General features: G+C 35.8%; 1 protein-coding gene across 1 annotated transcript in view; it reads right to left on the bottom strand.

Moving 5' to 3' along the window:
• The window catches only part of INPP4B (inositol polyphosphate-4-phosphatase type II B), a 753,803-nt gene that overhangs the window by 616,637 nt on the left and 119,840 nt on the right, over positions 1 to 17,326 (bottom strand). The window contains exon 2 of the mRNA XM_042983845.1: positions 10,164 to 10,226. The gene's annotated coding sequence lies outside the window, so the exon portion shown is untranslated. The remainder of the gene's footprint in view (positions 1 to 10,163; positions 10,227 to 17,326) is intronic.

The raw sequence follows: 17,326 nt of genomic DNA, 5'->3' as shown, positions 1-17,326 counted from the left end.
GATTGAGTAGAGCAAAGCTGAGTCAGCCCAGTTCTCCCAGCCAAACTCAAAGACACATAAGACAGCTCAGCCTAGATCAGCAAAACCAATCCACAGCTGACTTTTCAGCTGTCTGAAGATACATGAGCAAACCCAGCTAAAACCACCCAATCTGCAGACTGTGCCCTTGACTTTTTCTCCTTGTGTGTTTGTTCCACAGCGTTACTATGACAAATATGAAACCATGATGCCAGCAACCCCTAAATCTTAGAGCTGTGTTTAGAACAGTGCCTGACATCAAATAAGTAGTCAATAAATATTTGCTATTATTATTATCCATAAATGCCAGTACCACATAGAATATGAGTGGGCTTCCTAAAGAAAAAAAAAGGGTTTCCCAAACTAAACTCCAAAAACAAACAAAATTTAAAAAATGAGATACCTGCCACATGTTTCATGTGCTCTAACAAATAAATAATATTGACCTATTAAATTTTTAATAATTTTAATAAATCTATAAGAAAAAGTAAGCATATAATGGGTAACACTTCACTTATTGTCAGTGCAGTAAAAGTAGATGATTTGCAAAGCCTTTCACATAGCCTGTATAAATTTCTAATATCTGATGTATGCCTAGCTATCACACCACCAATTAGATCAAATATCAAACTTCTTCCTTGCAAAATAGACAGTAACATTTTCATTATATTATTAATTGCTGTTGTTAACAATATTTATATCAGGCCAAAAATAAGGACAAGAGTAATTTTCTCTCTCCTAGTGTTTTTCAGACAGAATAATTCTATGTCTGCTACTATTTTGAATGGTGGACTTTAAAAAGATAAATACATTAGCTCCAAGAGAACATTATACCTTACCTTTACAAAAACTAGAGACACACATGACTCTGAGGCTCACCCTTCTGTGTGAGTTGTGTGTATTGTGGGGGAAGAGGCTGTTCTCTCATAGCGACCCTTCTCGGTCTGCTCTTTCAGGTAAGTCACTCATCCAGTTACATAACTTCAGTAAAACTCTGTCACAGTTTCATTTCAGCTTGTAAATTCTCTTGTGAACTCAATTCTATATTTCCATTTCTATTTGACTTTTGTACTCAGATGTTCTGCCATTTCCTTTCTCAATAGGTCTTAATGTGAATCACTGCCTCCCTGTCCTATGTCCACAAAATACATGTATGTTAAGTGATAACTCAATGTAAATAAGGATCCTAGTTCTGTTCCTTACACATAACAAAAACAGAATAAGTAGTAATTATCACTAATTTTGTCATTACTTTTATTTTCTAATTTTGCCTTCACAATATCCCTAGGTGTGGCTATGGCAAGTATTATTATCTTATCTGTTAATTATGAGTATAATATACCAAGAGGATAAGATGCATAGGTCACCAAATATGAAAGTACAAGTAGGGTGGCAGGTAGAGTTGCAAACACATATCAGTAAGATTAATAATGACTGCATGAAGGACAGTAAGTTTGAGAATAAATCTAATGAAAGTGAATTTTCAGATTCATTTAACAGAATTAACAGTACTTAATATATATTAAGCACTTACTATGTGACAATAGCTATTGTGAGTCAAAAGTAATATCTTAGGTTCCTGGGTGGCTCAGTCGGTTGAGCAAATGACTCGGTTTCAGTTCAGGTCATGAGCTCACAGTTCATGGGATGGAGCACCACATCGGGTTCTGTGCTGACAGTGTGGAGCCTGCTTGGAATACTCTCTCTCCTCTCTCTCTCTTCTCCTTCACCCCCAAATAAATGAATAAATCATTTAAAAAGTAATATCTTAATATTAGCATTGACTCAATTATTTAAGCATTTTTTCATGGTTTTGTAGAAGAAACCAATATGAGACTCTATGGGTTAAATAGCTTGCATTCAGTCTAGTACCAATAAGCTAATAAATCACCAATAGGGAATTTGAATATAGATCATCTCGTTCCCACAATTGTCCCTATTACACTTTTCTCTCTCTGAAGTGAAAAATGAAAAGAGAGATACGTAATGGTAAATGAAAAGTCATCAAGGTAGAAATATGTAAATCATACACAGGTGGGTCGATCATTGTGCATGGGCTATGAGGTAACAGCTGGGTGAAGAATCAGGTGGAAATGAGGTTGGGAAGGTTTGGGATGCAGCATCGGAAAAAATGACCCTTGATTTTCAGGTTGAGGTGTTTGAATTTCTGGAACAGCCTGAAGGGAAAATGACCCTCTCTATACTTTAATTTAATCTATGTCAATGGATGGAAAAATGAGTATGTTGAGGAAAAATGCACTGGTACAAATGGAAATAGGAGTTCATTTCTTGATGGAGAGCTATTTAGAGTTTATTTAGCATTGGCAGCATTTCTATTCAAAATACTTCCTGAACATCTGTGTCATTTAATATTTGTAAAAGATAAAGAAAGAGACAGATTTCAGACAAATGCTCTGGTCACATCTCACCCCTAACCTCTTCTAGAAGGTTAAGTGCTGGAAGCAGAGGATGAACTGTTGTATATCAAGACAGTGATGTGCTTCAAATGTTGAAAGGGCCTTAACTGAACATCTGGCTAATAATGTGCCTTCCATTTATTAACTGCACTTACTCATTGCACCTGCTCCACGTGAGGAATGCACATGGGTCAAGTAACTGCAGCATGATTTAAAATGTTTGCCTTACCACCTACAAACATAATTAAAGGATAACAACTGCAATCTTGGGGGGAAATGTTGGTAAGTCCCTTTTACTAGTGGTTCTAAAACAGAAATGCAAAAAAAATAAGAAATTTACTGATAATCTGATGAAATCAAACCAATAATTCTCAAATGTAACAACTTCAGTATGAAAGGAATTACTTTTTTAGTTTATGTACTAGTTGAGTTAGCCCCTACCTCACTACACCAACTAAATCAATTTTTAAAACTCTTAAAAGTGATGAGAGTGTAACATTAACATTAGTATCTTCCTTGGTAGAGCTGGTTTTAGGAAAGGAAATATTTTCATAATTCTCATTTCCAGCTTTTCCTAAGACATATATTTTTAAATTCACTGAAAGTAGTACTTTTCCAAGGGAGAAACATGGGAGTAATACTACCTTTTTCAAGATTATTTAAAAATCTGTTTGGTACTTGATCAACTAATAGTTAATCACCCGAGTTCTAATTCATGACTGAAATCCAACAGATTAGTCTGAATCATTCTGCTAATGTGATTCTGATTTGATCAGATATTAATTGCATTATTTACAATAATGGCCAGGGACACCTGGGTGGCTCAGTCGGTTGAGCGACCAACTTCAGTTCAGGTCATGATCTCACAGTTTCTGGGTTCCAGCCCCATGTCGGGCTCTGTGCTGACAGCTCTGAGCCTGGAGCCTGCTTCAGATTCTGTGTCTCCCTCTCTCCCTGCCCCTCCCCTGCTCATACTCTCTCTCTGTCTCTTTCTCTGTCTCAAAAATAAACCTTAAAAACTTTAAAAAAATAAATTAATTAAAAAAATAAAATAATGGCCAACATTGGCCAATACTATAATTTTCCTTTTTAAAATTTTTTGTAATATTTCTTTTTTGAGAGAGAATGGGAGAGGGACAGACAGAGAGGGAGACAGAGATCTGAAGCGGGCTCTTCACTGACAGCAGAGAATCCAATGCAGGGCTCAAACCCATACACCATGAGATCATGACCCAAGCCAAAGGCAGATGCTTAACCGACTGAGCCACCCAGGCATTCCCTATAATTTTCTTATTAATTTCTGGAAAAAAATTTGAGATCATTTTACCTGCTGTGTTAAGGACTAAACAATTATATGTATTATAATTCATGGAAAATACATATTTTTTTCATATTTCTAAGTTTTCCTTGTCTACTGGTGAGCAAACACCTATAATACTCTTTGGCATCTATCAAAGCATTCTGAGTATCTTATAACAACAGAGCACAGCTCCAAGAAAGGTTAGACATTGCTAAATAAATAGCACACAGATGTGGATGCTAAAAAATTAATACCACACAATCTTCTGATGGGCTGGAGGATCAAAATGCTTCCACAAAAACAGAATGAAATAAACCCAAGCACAAATACTCATGTAATCGTGACATAAATGAATCATAAAGCACTGAAACAGAAGTTTAGAGATCGGCATCTAGTACAACTTCTGACAAATTACTCAGCTCCACACATAGTTCTTATGTCATCTCATTGGTAGAGATAATATTGGAAGTAAAAGTAACTTGTTACATGTGAACAGAAACAAGTTTAAAAAATAATTTCAAAATATTTTATGATGTTTGTAATCCTTCTCATAACTCAAAAAACTACCTCTTACATTTTCAAAATAGGTACTTATTATTCTCAGATAAGATGTTCTAATAAAGTACCAATTTGTTGTCATTATGAGTTAAGGCCACGGGAACCCTAGGAGGTTGCTGCTGACATCTAGTGGCATAATTTTTTAAATGCCAAATTCATTAAAAATATATAACTAGGGAGAGAAAGGGACAAACATACATACATATGCACTTGAAAACTCTAGTGGATACCCCATGTCATAAATTATTTGCCTCTGCCCACACTACTGTGCTTCCAATTATTTGCTCCCCTTCCAAAGTAATGTTAGTACTGTAAGTCCAAAGAAATGAGAACTAACATATACGCTGAAGCCTAAAAGAACCAATTCCCTTGAAGTCCTTAGTCCTCTACTGGGAATTGCCAAGTCCCAGACAGCCCCAGTTCCTAAAGACCCTGTTCCAACCCCAATAGTCACAATTTCATCTCAACTTCCCAAATAACCATAGCCCTCCCCAACTCCACACCTAGTACTTGAGTGCTTTCAAGATGCTACCCTAAAGAGACTACTGTAGAGCTGGGAATATGTTATTTCAGGCTGCATATCCACAAACATACACACATATTCAAAAGGGTCACATACTTCCTAGGCATGAGGTTCAACAATTATTGCAAACTTAAAAATAGCTTTCAGGGCAGCTTTAATGGCTTCCAACAATCTACATGAATGATAGTGAAAAGAAGAACACAGAAGAAACTGAACTTAGGAAAAATGATGAGGAGCATAGAGTATGCTTCTATACACATGTAAAAGGATTTATTTTGTAGTGTATGTATGTATGTATGTATGTATGTATGTAAGGTGCGCGCATATGTGTGTGCGTGTGTGTGTGTGTGTGTGTGTGTGTGTGTGTGTGTGGGGAAAGAGATACACTCTCAAGTTCTGCACATACCTCACTCTAGCTAGAACACTTATGAATATAGTAGGTAAACACTGACTTAATGAATGAACAAATAAATGAATGAGGTGACAAATTATAATATAACTTTTTTTCCCTACTGGTTCTAATGTGAGATATGCAGTAGGTAGTGTCCTTAAAAGGCAGGATTTTGCTCTTAGGGAATAAACGCTTTAGTTGAGTAGCTCAGGTTAGAATTTTCTTCAATGACATGTGTAAAGTGTCAAAAACAATGGGTGATAGAACTGGGCAATCTTCTGTTGGTGAAGAGAGTGTGTTTCAATAGTCAAAAATTATTTGTTTTACAAATTAATGTATTTGAATTTCGATTTTACTCTCATTGCGAAGATGTGATAAAGGGAGAGTGGGTTCTCAATTAATTAATTAATTAATTCTAATTAATACAAGACATAGCTAAATTATAAACCTCATAGTACAGAGAAATATTTTAGCCTTTAAACATTCTTTAGTGGAAACCATGGAAATGCAAGGAGCTCATTACTTCACTCAAAAGTGGGAGTAACATTGGATGGCAGAAGAATCTTCTTTTTTTGTTGTTTTTTTCTTCTTCAAAATCATATTAAAGAAAAGAAACCCCATGTCTGTGTATCTAGATGACTTTACTAAAAGAATATGGGTTAAGGGAGAGATATCATTGTAGTATTATGAGGAATTCAAGAGGCATCTTAAAGAGAAGTTTTAAGGTTATGTAGGCTTGGGAATACGGGAGAAAGATTGGGCATTCAGAGTGGAGTATTTATTCAAGAATAAAGAAAGACAATAATGTTTAAAGTATGTAGTGGAGTAAGAGAGAAACAAAGTAAGAAATAAAGACAGGGAATTGATGGAAGAACTTGAATATTATTTGCAGGAGTTGATTCTAGACAGTGCTATGCCTTGTAGTCTTGGGAGTTTTTAAATAGCTCTTAAAAGATGGAGTATCCCCCAGAATCTAATCCTAAGAAGAGTAAAAAATAACAAGAACTTTTCAAATGACAAAAACTATAAAAGCCAAAAAATTCTTTAGAATTTTCATAATAGCTCTTTTTCATGCAAATCCTCTTTAAGAATTACTTTTTAATCACTTCTGTATGAAAATGCTCAGTGATTTGTTCTGTGACTTGCACTTTAAGTACTCTTTGGGAGCATACTTTGCCTGTTGTAATAGTTATATTTCTGTAAAGCAATACGTCTTTCACATATTGAACCTAAATCAGGTAATGTGACAATGGCATCACACCTTTTATCACATGCCATAGAAGTATTTCTAACTCTCGTTTAAATTCATGGTCATTAACTTATTAGTCAACCTGTAAGTTTTGATGATTTACTTTCCATTGTTATTTCAGGATAGGTATATGATAAATAATATAAAATATAAGTAATGTAGTAAACTCAAAATATCGGAAGATTTTCATTCTTTTAAACCTCAACATATATTACATCTATGTTTTCTACAGCCTGTTGAAATAAACCACAATGAAACACATCACTAAACAATTTATTTACAACTTATTTGTTAGTGTTCTTGAACATAACACTATACATTAGCCTTATGACGTAATTTATTTTCCATTCTTAAAAGTGTGTGTATACTAAGCTTAGAGGTCAACCTAGATTACATCAACAAAGTGCTGAATCTTATTTAAAAAATGTTCTTTATCTATTTGGTAGGGAGGGGGGATTCATGTGGGAAAAGTCACAGAGAGAGGGAAAGAGAGAGAATCTTAAGTAGGCTCTGCCCAGTCAGTGCAGAGCCCACCACAGGGCTCAATCTCACCAACTGCAAGATCATGATCTGAGCCAAAATCAAGAGTCAGACACTTAACCAACTGAGCCACCTAGAACCCCCCAAAATGCTGAGTCCTTAATATCTTATTACTGATTCTACAAAAAAAGTTAAATACAATGAAATAAAACTTAACATTCCTACATAATGAAAATAAATTACAGACATGAAATTTTCTTTATGACATTCAACCTATTTCTAGGACATATAAACATACGTAAAAACGGAACAGAATAGGAATCTTTATTTTTGTACATAACCTTACTAGAGGTATGTATAAGGATATTTTGACTTGGCTAGTTGAAGTAGCATCTCTCTTTGAATGACAAAATTCATAATATTGTGACTAAAATACCCCTTTTAAAAGGGTCAAATGCAGAACTTTCAAGTATGTGCACACACAAAAGTGTCTGCTATTTCAACAGCTTGCTCTCTGAGCTTCATTGCCAGAGTTAATCAATCCTACTCAAAATGACAGTGTTAGTTGTCATGTGCAACTAAGAAAAGCTGAATGGTCCCATTTGTCTAAAAATAACACCTTCACTAGTATGTCTTAAACTTCCACCATTAAAACTTCCAAATGCATTCTAGAAGGCCAGCATTACCCTGATACCAAAACCAGATAAAAACTCCACTGAAAAAGAGAACTACAGGCCAATATCTCTGATGAACATGTATACAAAAACTCTCAATAAGACTAGCAAATCGAATCCAACAATACATTAAACATTGAAATTTCAATGTCCATATCCCATTGTGAGATAATAGAGCATCAATAATTAGCACTCTTTGTCTTATTAACAGGAATTATTTTTATAAGATTGCAAACACCCCTATGTCAATGAATCCAAAGGTCTAACTTAGAGAAATAATGACATGAGCACCATTTCTCCCACCCAAGTTACTCATCGCACACCCACTCCCAACCTGAACACAAATGCACACATGCTAGAGCATAAACTCTTTGGAAATTTTGTCAGACCAAAGCACTTGGACTCTAGCCATATATAGGACTGTTCCTTTATTTTCACTTTTGAGAAGCAAATTTTGTTAGTCTGCATACATAATTCTGGAAATTCTACCATGTTAATGGAAATCTCTCTCCTTCCACCCTAACTTCTTTTTTTTTTTACTACATTCAGTTCAAAATGAGTTTGTCCATCTCTTAAATAAAACAAAAAGGCTAATAAAATGGAATATTAGCATATACAGAGCTCTGAAAAAAGAAAAACATCACAAGAACGCATCCTGGATAGTCTGTGTTCCTTTCATCCTTTATTTTCACTCTAAAGATCATAGATCCTTGAACTTCTTCATTGACTTCATCTCATTTAGTGTGTTTCTTTTTCTCTCTTTACTGTGTTATCCATCAATTTCCCCTAAACAAGCATTTTTCTACGACTTATACCCCTAGCCCCTTATACCTATATATCATATAGCTCAGCTTCACCATCTTCCACATATTGATGAGGCAGTTCTCATTATGTCTGTCTTTGGGGAGTCACAGTTAATAGCTCTATTAAGGCAACCCTCAACTGATGACATTAACCGTTTTTAGATATTTTATAGTTTGAATTAACAGTTTAATATAGATAAAATTTGAAAAGAGTGCCTACAATTCAAAGTCCCCTTTAGGGGAGAAAAGTTGCTTCCTTAAAGGGTTTTTACTTCCTTTGAAGAATCAACTGAAAGCCAGAAATAAGTAGAAACACCCCAATTTTCAATCCAACCTATTTTTGTTCAACTGCAAATTATTTTTTTCTTCTTTTTTTTTAATATATGAAATTTATTGTCAAATTGGTTTCCATACAACACCCAGTGCTCATCCCAAAAGGTGCCCTCCTCAATACCCATCACCCACCCTCCCCTCCCTCCCACCCCCCATCAACCCTCAGTTTGTTCTCAGTTTTTAACAGTCTCTTATGCTTTGGCTCTCTCCCACTCTAACCTCTTTTTTTTTTTTTTCCTTCCCCTCCCCCATGGGTTTCTGTTAAGTTTCTCAGGATCCACATAAGAGTGGAACCATATGGTATCTGTCTTTCTCTGTATGGCTTATTTCACTTAGCATCACACTCTCCAGTTCCATCCACGTTGCTACAAAAGGCCATATTTCATTCTAAAGTTCAGAAATAAGTTTTCTGCTAAGGTCCATTAAATTTAAATGCTACCTTTGTTTCAGCACTCATTTGTTTAGGAATTCAAAGAGTTGTCAAAAATAAAACCCAGTTAGTTCCAATTAGCATGCAGCCTAATATACATTTCAATCATTCTATTATTTGTTTTCATATACATACAGTGACATCCTATCCTCACAGATAAATGAGTAGATAGTATTGAGAGATGGGTCTAGTTCCCCATCACAATTCCAACCTTTCAGAAGCATTTCTAGAAAAAAACTACTTTGAGATAGCAGCTCTATTCATGAAACATATACGCACTGTATATCTGTGCCTATATTCACACTTTGTTTACATGTACATGTCATTAGAATATTTGCATGAGCATTCATATCCTTAGTCCAACATATGTAAATAAATCACACAGTAATTTGAAAAATTTAACAACTAAATAGGCAATCTGTTAAACATAATCAGGCATGCTATTCAGCAACTGTATGATATAATTCAATCTTCCAAAGAAAATATGTTTTGCGCAAGGGTACCTTTTTTAAAAACCTGATGAAATTTTCTAGGAATTTGTACGCACATTTTTGCAGATTCAAAAAATATGTAAAGCCATCTCACTAATGCTTAAATAAAAGGAAAATCTCATCACTGTAACCTGATAAATAATCTAATTCTCTTATTGTCTACCATTTGTAAACATGATACACTAATTGGAGCTATTTCCAAAGAGAATGCAATCTTCTAGTCAAGATCCTATTCACATATTAACATAAATGAAAGAAAAATGTCACAAAATTAACCATTATCTATAATGTTTTGATAAGCTAATATATACTTTAAAATTTATTCACTTCACAAATACGGTGATCATCATAAATTATTTCCTATACTTTTCAGGTGATGATTTAATTTTTTGAAGGTTTATTCAATAGCTGAAACCATTAATCAAAGAAAGCCAATTATTTTAATGTATCAAAGTTAAAAAGACTAAAAAATTTATCAATTCAAAATAAGCATTACCTTGATCTGATTTTTCATAAAAGACAGCAGATTGCTTGCCAGGTAACACCATTTCCTTGGGTTCTGTGGGCAAAGAGAAAAAAGATTAATAAAAACAGCCTTTCTTTTTACTCTTTAAATACTTCTTGAGGGAGATTCATTAGTAATAAAGGTCAGAGAGGAAAATCATTTAACAAAATACTCAGCTCCATTCAGCAGCTGCCTTGGGAACCACTTGGCTATAAATGCCAAATAATTTCCCCAAAGGTCCCCTCTCTCCTGGAGCTGAGAACATGGGTGACTGTGGCAGATACTAAGCCGTGTTTTCTTTGCTTCTCTCCCTTCTCACATGGGAACAAAACTAGCACTTTGAGCAACAAAAAGCTTTAGCTTTTTGCCATTTCAAAAGATAAGATGGAAGCCATGTTGGGACAGAACATTTACTTGGAATACAACTGACTGAAATGAATTGGCAATTATCTAAACTTACTTTTCTCCCTCCTGCAGTGAGTATGGGTTTTAAAATATTCATGAAAGCTTGGGTGTCTTCCTATTCTGTCTTTCCACAAAAGTGATAACATGAGATATTATGGGATGCCTCTGTAAATAATTGCAGATTACCCTGCTCATATGATGCAATTTTAGAGTTTTCCTATGCAGCAACAAGGAGGAAAGCACTTTATAAAAGTCAAAAGTATGAAAATATATCTTATTCCCTCTCTTGGCATATAACAATCTTGATGAGTATCCCATAAGAGATTTTATTGCATCATTATCTGAATGTTCAGATTGGAGGATAAATTCAAGTCTGAGCAATAGCTTTCCAGAAAGGAATGTAACATATCTAGGTAAGAATTTTAAATTCATCCCTTAAGAAAGTTATTTGAATGAATGTCAACAGTTAAAAGCATCATTGATTAATTGACTGTAACAGTCATTATAAGAATAGCCATATAACTGCAATCACTACATCTTACAAGCTATGTGAACTTGGGCAAGTAAATTAAACTGTAAACCTTCACTTTTCATCTGTATCAGAATAATAATTTTTCCTACTCCACAGAGCTGATAAATAAATGAAATAAAAATATATAAAGGATATAGAACTAATGAATGTTAGCTGATATAGTTTTCAATATCATTATTATTATTTTCATTGTTCCCTTTTTAAAAAAAATCTTGCTACTCCATTAAAAATCACTGCCTCTGAGCCATGTGGTGGAATGATTAAAATAATATCACACTGGACACCACTTAATTTGCAGATTTGTTAATGATGACAAAAATAAATAAATAAAGTCATTTTAGGTCTTTGGGCAGGTGGGGAAAAAAGATTTTTCAGGAAGATCAGCAAGCTGTCAACCACTCTACTGCATTGGCTCCCCTTGATTTTGTTAAAGATTTTCATTTAAAGAAGTCCTCCAAGATTCTCTTTTTTTTTTTTTTTAATTTTTTTTTTTAATGTTTATTTATTTTTGAGACAGAGAGAGACAGAGCATGAACGGGGGAGGGCAGAGAGAGAGGGAGATACAGAATCGGAAGCAGGCTCCAGGCTCTGAGCCATCAGCCCAGAGCCTGACGGCGGGGCTCGAACTCACGAACCGTGAGATCGTGACCTGAGCTGAAGTCGGATGCTCAACCGACTGAGCCACCCAGGCGCCCCCCTCCAAGATTCTCTTAAAGCAATTGGCCCTTGTGTACTTTTATCAGTACTCTATCCCATTCAGAAAACACCTAGTGAGCCCCTACTGCAAGCCAAGGGTATGGACAGACTTTAGAGAAACCACAATAAACAAAAAGTGACTCAAGAAAAATACAGTTCAGTAGAGGAAACACATCTGTAGACAGTCATTTCGTGTAATTGGTGTAAATGGCAAGTTTAAATCATTAAATGATACATAATGTGTTGGAGCAACAGAAGGTATTGAAAGAATGTTCTGCAGTCAGGAAAAGAGGATTTAAAAAATAATCTTTAAAAAGTCAGTCAGAATAGCTGTACTGATACACACTGGCTGACAAGCAGACCTGTTTGGTCTAAGAAAATGTCACAGAAGAGAAACTTTGCAAGACTAAGTCTGGAAGGCAGGTAAGTAAGGATATGTCTTTCCAGGGAGCTAGGACAATGCAGTCAAAGAACTGGAAGCATAAAAAAGCATGGAGACCAGATTAGCATGAGGGTGACTTCAGAGCTTCCCCTCAATCTCTCATTAAAATGCTCAGAGGATGTCAAAGAAGACAAACACTGGTAACACCACTGGGAGAAAGTAGACAAAATATAAAAAGGTATTTCCAGTAGCTTCCTCCCTAATAGTAACAGATTAAGTAACACTGTTTTAGACTGAAATGTCATACTGTATATTTTGAAAGAGTAGAGCATACATGACTAGAAATAAACGGGAAAGGGACTTTGGTTTGCACCAACAACAGTCCCCAACTACAAGGTGCTAGAATCAAGCCGACCAAAGTCTGCTTAACATCTCTTGTGGGTTGGATTGTGATTGTGCCCACCAAGAAATATGTTAAAGTCCTACACTAGCACTTGTGAACATGACCTTATTTGGAAAACGGAGTCTTTCCAGATGTAATTAAAATATGAGTTAAGATGATGTTATATGGAGTAGGGGAGACCCTTAATCCAATTTGACTGATGTCCTTATAAAATGAGACACAAAGATAGACACATGCATAGAAGAGAATACCATGTGATGAGGGAAGAAGAGACTGAAGTCAACAAGCCAAGGAATGCCAAGGATTGCTTGGTACCAGAACAACACCAGAAGCTAAGAGAAAATCATGGAACAGGTTCTCCCCTAGAGCTCAGAGAGAACATGGCCCTGTTGACCCCCTTATTCTGAACTTACAGCCTCTAGAATTGTGAGGGAATAAATTTATCTTATTCTAAGTACCCAGTTTCTGGTACTTTGTTATGGCAGTCCCAGTAAACTAATGCGGCATCTTTTGAGCCAACAAGAATTAGGCCCCCACCCATACCCTGATCATTTGGAGCTTAAAAAATTCTTACAGTTACACTAGGTCAGCAAATAATTCTCGATTTAGAATTTAGAATACCCAGCTACATTAAAAAGCTGATTTAAAGTTTAACTTGTCTCCCATCCGTAGCTAGGATCTGCTGCAAGTGAAAACCAACAGCCAACGAAGAAGGATAAGTTGGTCCTATGTTTTTACCACAGGTCCTCTTCCCCAGCCAGTTAACCTTGGCCACAATGCCTCTACAATATAAGAGTGGAGTGAAAAAGGGAAGGTAAGGAAAGAAGAGGTAAATGGAGGAGGAAAATTTACTTTCTATTCACTGAGCTAAGAGAGCTGTTACCTATTTAAAGCTGATTCTCAACTACTGGATGCCTTTCCAGGTTTTTCAGTGACTGCTTCCCCTTCTCCAGTCACTGGCCTCCATTCATCTGAACTGCCTTGATATGAGTCATACTGTCTCGCTTTACCACTTACTACATCCACAGCTCCATATGACACCTTCAGCTTCTCCCTGCTGAGGCCAGTTCAGCCCATGAGCAACTCTCTTATTGTTCTCTCACATCCATGGGTCATACCTACAGCACAGAGAGCTCTCTAACAAACCCTGGAAAAACGGGTTATTCTCAATTCAGTACCTCTGCTTCCTCTACATAAACGCTCACTAGCTCATCTTGGCTTTAGTTTCATCAGAAATTAGTCCGCTGTTTCCACAACCACCCCCAAAACTTAAAGGGACACATATTAAACTCTCAGTGAGTTTTGTTGAAGCACCTCTTTTTATCACTGGGAGGGGAAAAGGTGAAACACTCCACCAACCTCCCTCCTTGTGGACATTCCTGATGGACCCTCAGTTCACTCTGAAGAAATATGACTTTAATCTCTAGACCTCCCACCCCTTTTGGATTAGGAATGTAGGAGCTATTTAACCAGTTCTCATGCTCATACTAGGGAATTTCTAAAAGGTGACCTGTTTTATAAAGCATTTTGATATCTGATATCTATTGCTTTAAGTAGTCAATATTTTCTGACTTTACACTCTGTGAGATTAGTCTTCACAATTTGAGCTTTAAGAGACTCTTGGGGGAAGCAGCTAAAAATTGTATAAAATGTCTACTAGATACACTATCTTTTTTTATGTTTCTTGAGCATTCCATGTATTTTATATATAAATTCAACATAATACAATTAATGTTATATCTGTCCTATTCTTCAACATAATCTCTCATCTTCAGTCAGGCAGAGTTCTCAATAGCCATGTTGTTCTCATCCAGTTCCACTCTCCATATTATTTCCTTCTGGTTGTGGTTAAATTCTTACTTTTTGGCATGTTCCAAATTTACCACCCTGTCAAAACTTTAATGCCAACTTGTCCAAAAAGCGATCCCCAGGTATTTTGGACTTAGTTGATTTTGTCGTTCTCTGACCTGTGTAGCAATTATACCAATGCCTATCATTTATATTGCCTTCTTGGGTTGTCTTGTCTTGTCATGTCTCCCCATATACCTTTTGCCTCTCACCTATCTTCTTCAGTACTTATTTAAATGCTCAGCACCTAGGAGGAGGTTCCTAATAACTACATACTCACTTCTATGTATTAGATATCTATTAACAAAGATAAGACAGAGCTAACTTTTAAGGCACAAATATCTTACAATGTTCCATGACAGAAATTACATAGTAAGACCTTATTGTTGCCATATAAAATTTTTTAAAAAGTTTGAACAAACTAATATGTCAAATAGAACAGAAGCAAAAGACAAGGGAATATGAGAGGTGATGTCCCATCATAAAACAAGGATGTCATTATTTGAAAATATAATCTATATGCAATGCTTTTGCATTTCTCTATGTTTGACATCACCTTCCTGACAGGGGTAGCACTTGCCTCAAAAGGATTAAGATTGTTACAAGGTAAATAAAATAAGAGGGGCACCTGGGTGGCTCAACTGACTAAGTGTCACCCTTCGGTTCAGGTCATGATCTCACAGTTCATGGGTTTGGGTTTGAGCCCTGGGTCAGGCTCTGTAATGACAGCTCAGAGCTCAGCACAGAGCCTGGAGCCTGCTTCAGATTCTGTGTCCATCTCTTTCTGCCCCTCCCCTGCTCACACTGTCTCTGTCTCTCCCAAAAATAAATAAACATTAAAAATTTTTTAAATAAAATAAGACCACAGGTTTACTCCCAGGAATAATTCTAGATCCATAGCAAGGTGATAGTCTTGAAAATTAGATTTCCTTTAGAAGAAAATAAATTTTGATGCACCCAGGTGGCTCAGTCGGCTAAGTGTCTGACTCTTGGTTTGGGCTCTGGTCATAATATCACAGTTCATGAGTTTGAGCCCCACATGGGGCTCTGTGCTGACAGTGCAGAGCCTGCTTAGGATTCTGTCTCTTTGCCCCTGCCCCACTCACACTCTCTGTCTCTCAATCTTAAAAAAAATAATAATAAATAATTTTTAAAAACACAATCTTAGTTGTCATTAACATATTAGAAGCCAGAACTAGAGAACTAGGTCATGGAGCTATGTGACACCATGGTGAAGAAAACATGGGGTATGATGTAAATAATATGGAAAACTGCCTCAGGTTCCAGGGTTGTATGCAGAAGAGGACGACAGATGGAGGAGGAAGAGGTCAGATATCAAGTCCTCCTTTCCCTTCTCTAAGTTGAACTCCTACATGAATGTGGTAATAACAACACTAGGACTCGAAGACTACTTTTCAGGGCATGTACTGGAGAAAACTCAAGACTGTCCGAGAAAAACTAGCATTCAGCATTTAACATGGCATGGGAGCAGCTAAGCAGTATTAGAGGAGGAAGGGAAATATCTAAAACCATGAACCTGAGGCAGAATCCCATCATCCCCACAGCCAATGTATGGTGTCCTGGGAAGACAGCAGTTCCCAACTGCCCTGATCAGGGAACACGGAAGTGCTGAGCAGATGTGATCCCACCTACTACCTTCCCCAAAATGAGATCACAGGAGGCCCATTGCCTCCATAGTCACAATACTGTTAGGGAAAGAGTAGAAGAAAGGGAAGAATTCTAAAAAGCACAACCATTTACCCAGAAGTTGTCTGACTCACCTACCCCTAATAAAAAGGAACTCAAATGTATCTAGTCCAGTGTTATTCTCTTACAGATGAGGAAACAAAAGACCAGATTGGCAGACTCATTTACTCAAGAGATTATACAGATGAGGAGAGATTATACACATGAGGACAGAAAAGAGGCAGTAATTCCAATTTTTCTAATGCCCGCTGAAATGCCTACGCACTATCCTACACTTTCAACCAGTTTTTCTGTTTATTATATCAGTTAATGCTATTATTCAGTTAATACTTTTAAATAAAATTCAGATTTTGTTTTAAATAAAAATACCAATAATTTTAAATCCATTTATTTTGATAAATAATGAAATGCACTTAAAATAATGAATAATGAGTCCACAGAAACACGATTAGTCTCATTGATTTAGCAAATTTAGCAAGGTTACTGAATTTAGGGTCATTATAAAAACGTAGTTGTGCTACCCCATAACAACAAAAAAGTAAAAACATAGAAATTCTACATTTTAAATAGAAATAAAACCTCATATATCCTGGAATAAATCTCACAAAAGATGTTTATGATCTCTATACCAAAAATTACGTAGAGAAACATTAGGACAAAACACTACTTAGAGAAAATAAAGCAGAAAAATTAATGGAAAGACATACATCATACTCATTGATTGGAAGATTCATTATTATAAGATGTTGATCCATGCATTCAGTGTGATCACAATAAAAATTCTAGTTGTTTTTTTTTTTTTATTTTAAAATACAAGCTAACATTTAAACAGAAATGTAAAGGGTCAAGATTAGCCAAGGTGGTTTTAAAGAAGAACAAATTTGGAGGTCTTCAATTATCAGATTATTATATCAGCTTATTATAAAGCTTTCATAATTAACATGATGTGGAATTGGTACAAAAATAAACAGATACATGAAATAAACAACAAAACAAAACAAAAAAACACACAAATTATGACAACTGATTATGCAAGAATTACGCAATAAGAAAAGGTCAATCTTTCCATTAAATGATAACTGAATGAATTATATATCTATTTGGGATAAAACATGAATCTTAACTCCTACATGTACAAAAAATCACTTTCAGAGAGTTGTATACTTAAACATGGATGATAA

Source organism: Panthera tigris, chromosome B1 (genome assembly GCF_018350195.1).
Source record: "Panthera tigris isolate Pti1 chromosome B1, P.tigris_Pti1_mat1.1, whole genome shotgun sequence".
NCBI lineage: Eukaryota > Metazoa > Chordata > Mammalia > Carnivora > Felidae > Panthera > Panthera tigris.
The sequence above is the reverse complement of the archived record's forward strand: the minus strand, read 5'-3'. Positions and strand labels throughout refer to the sequence as shown.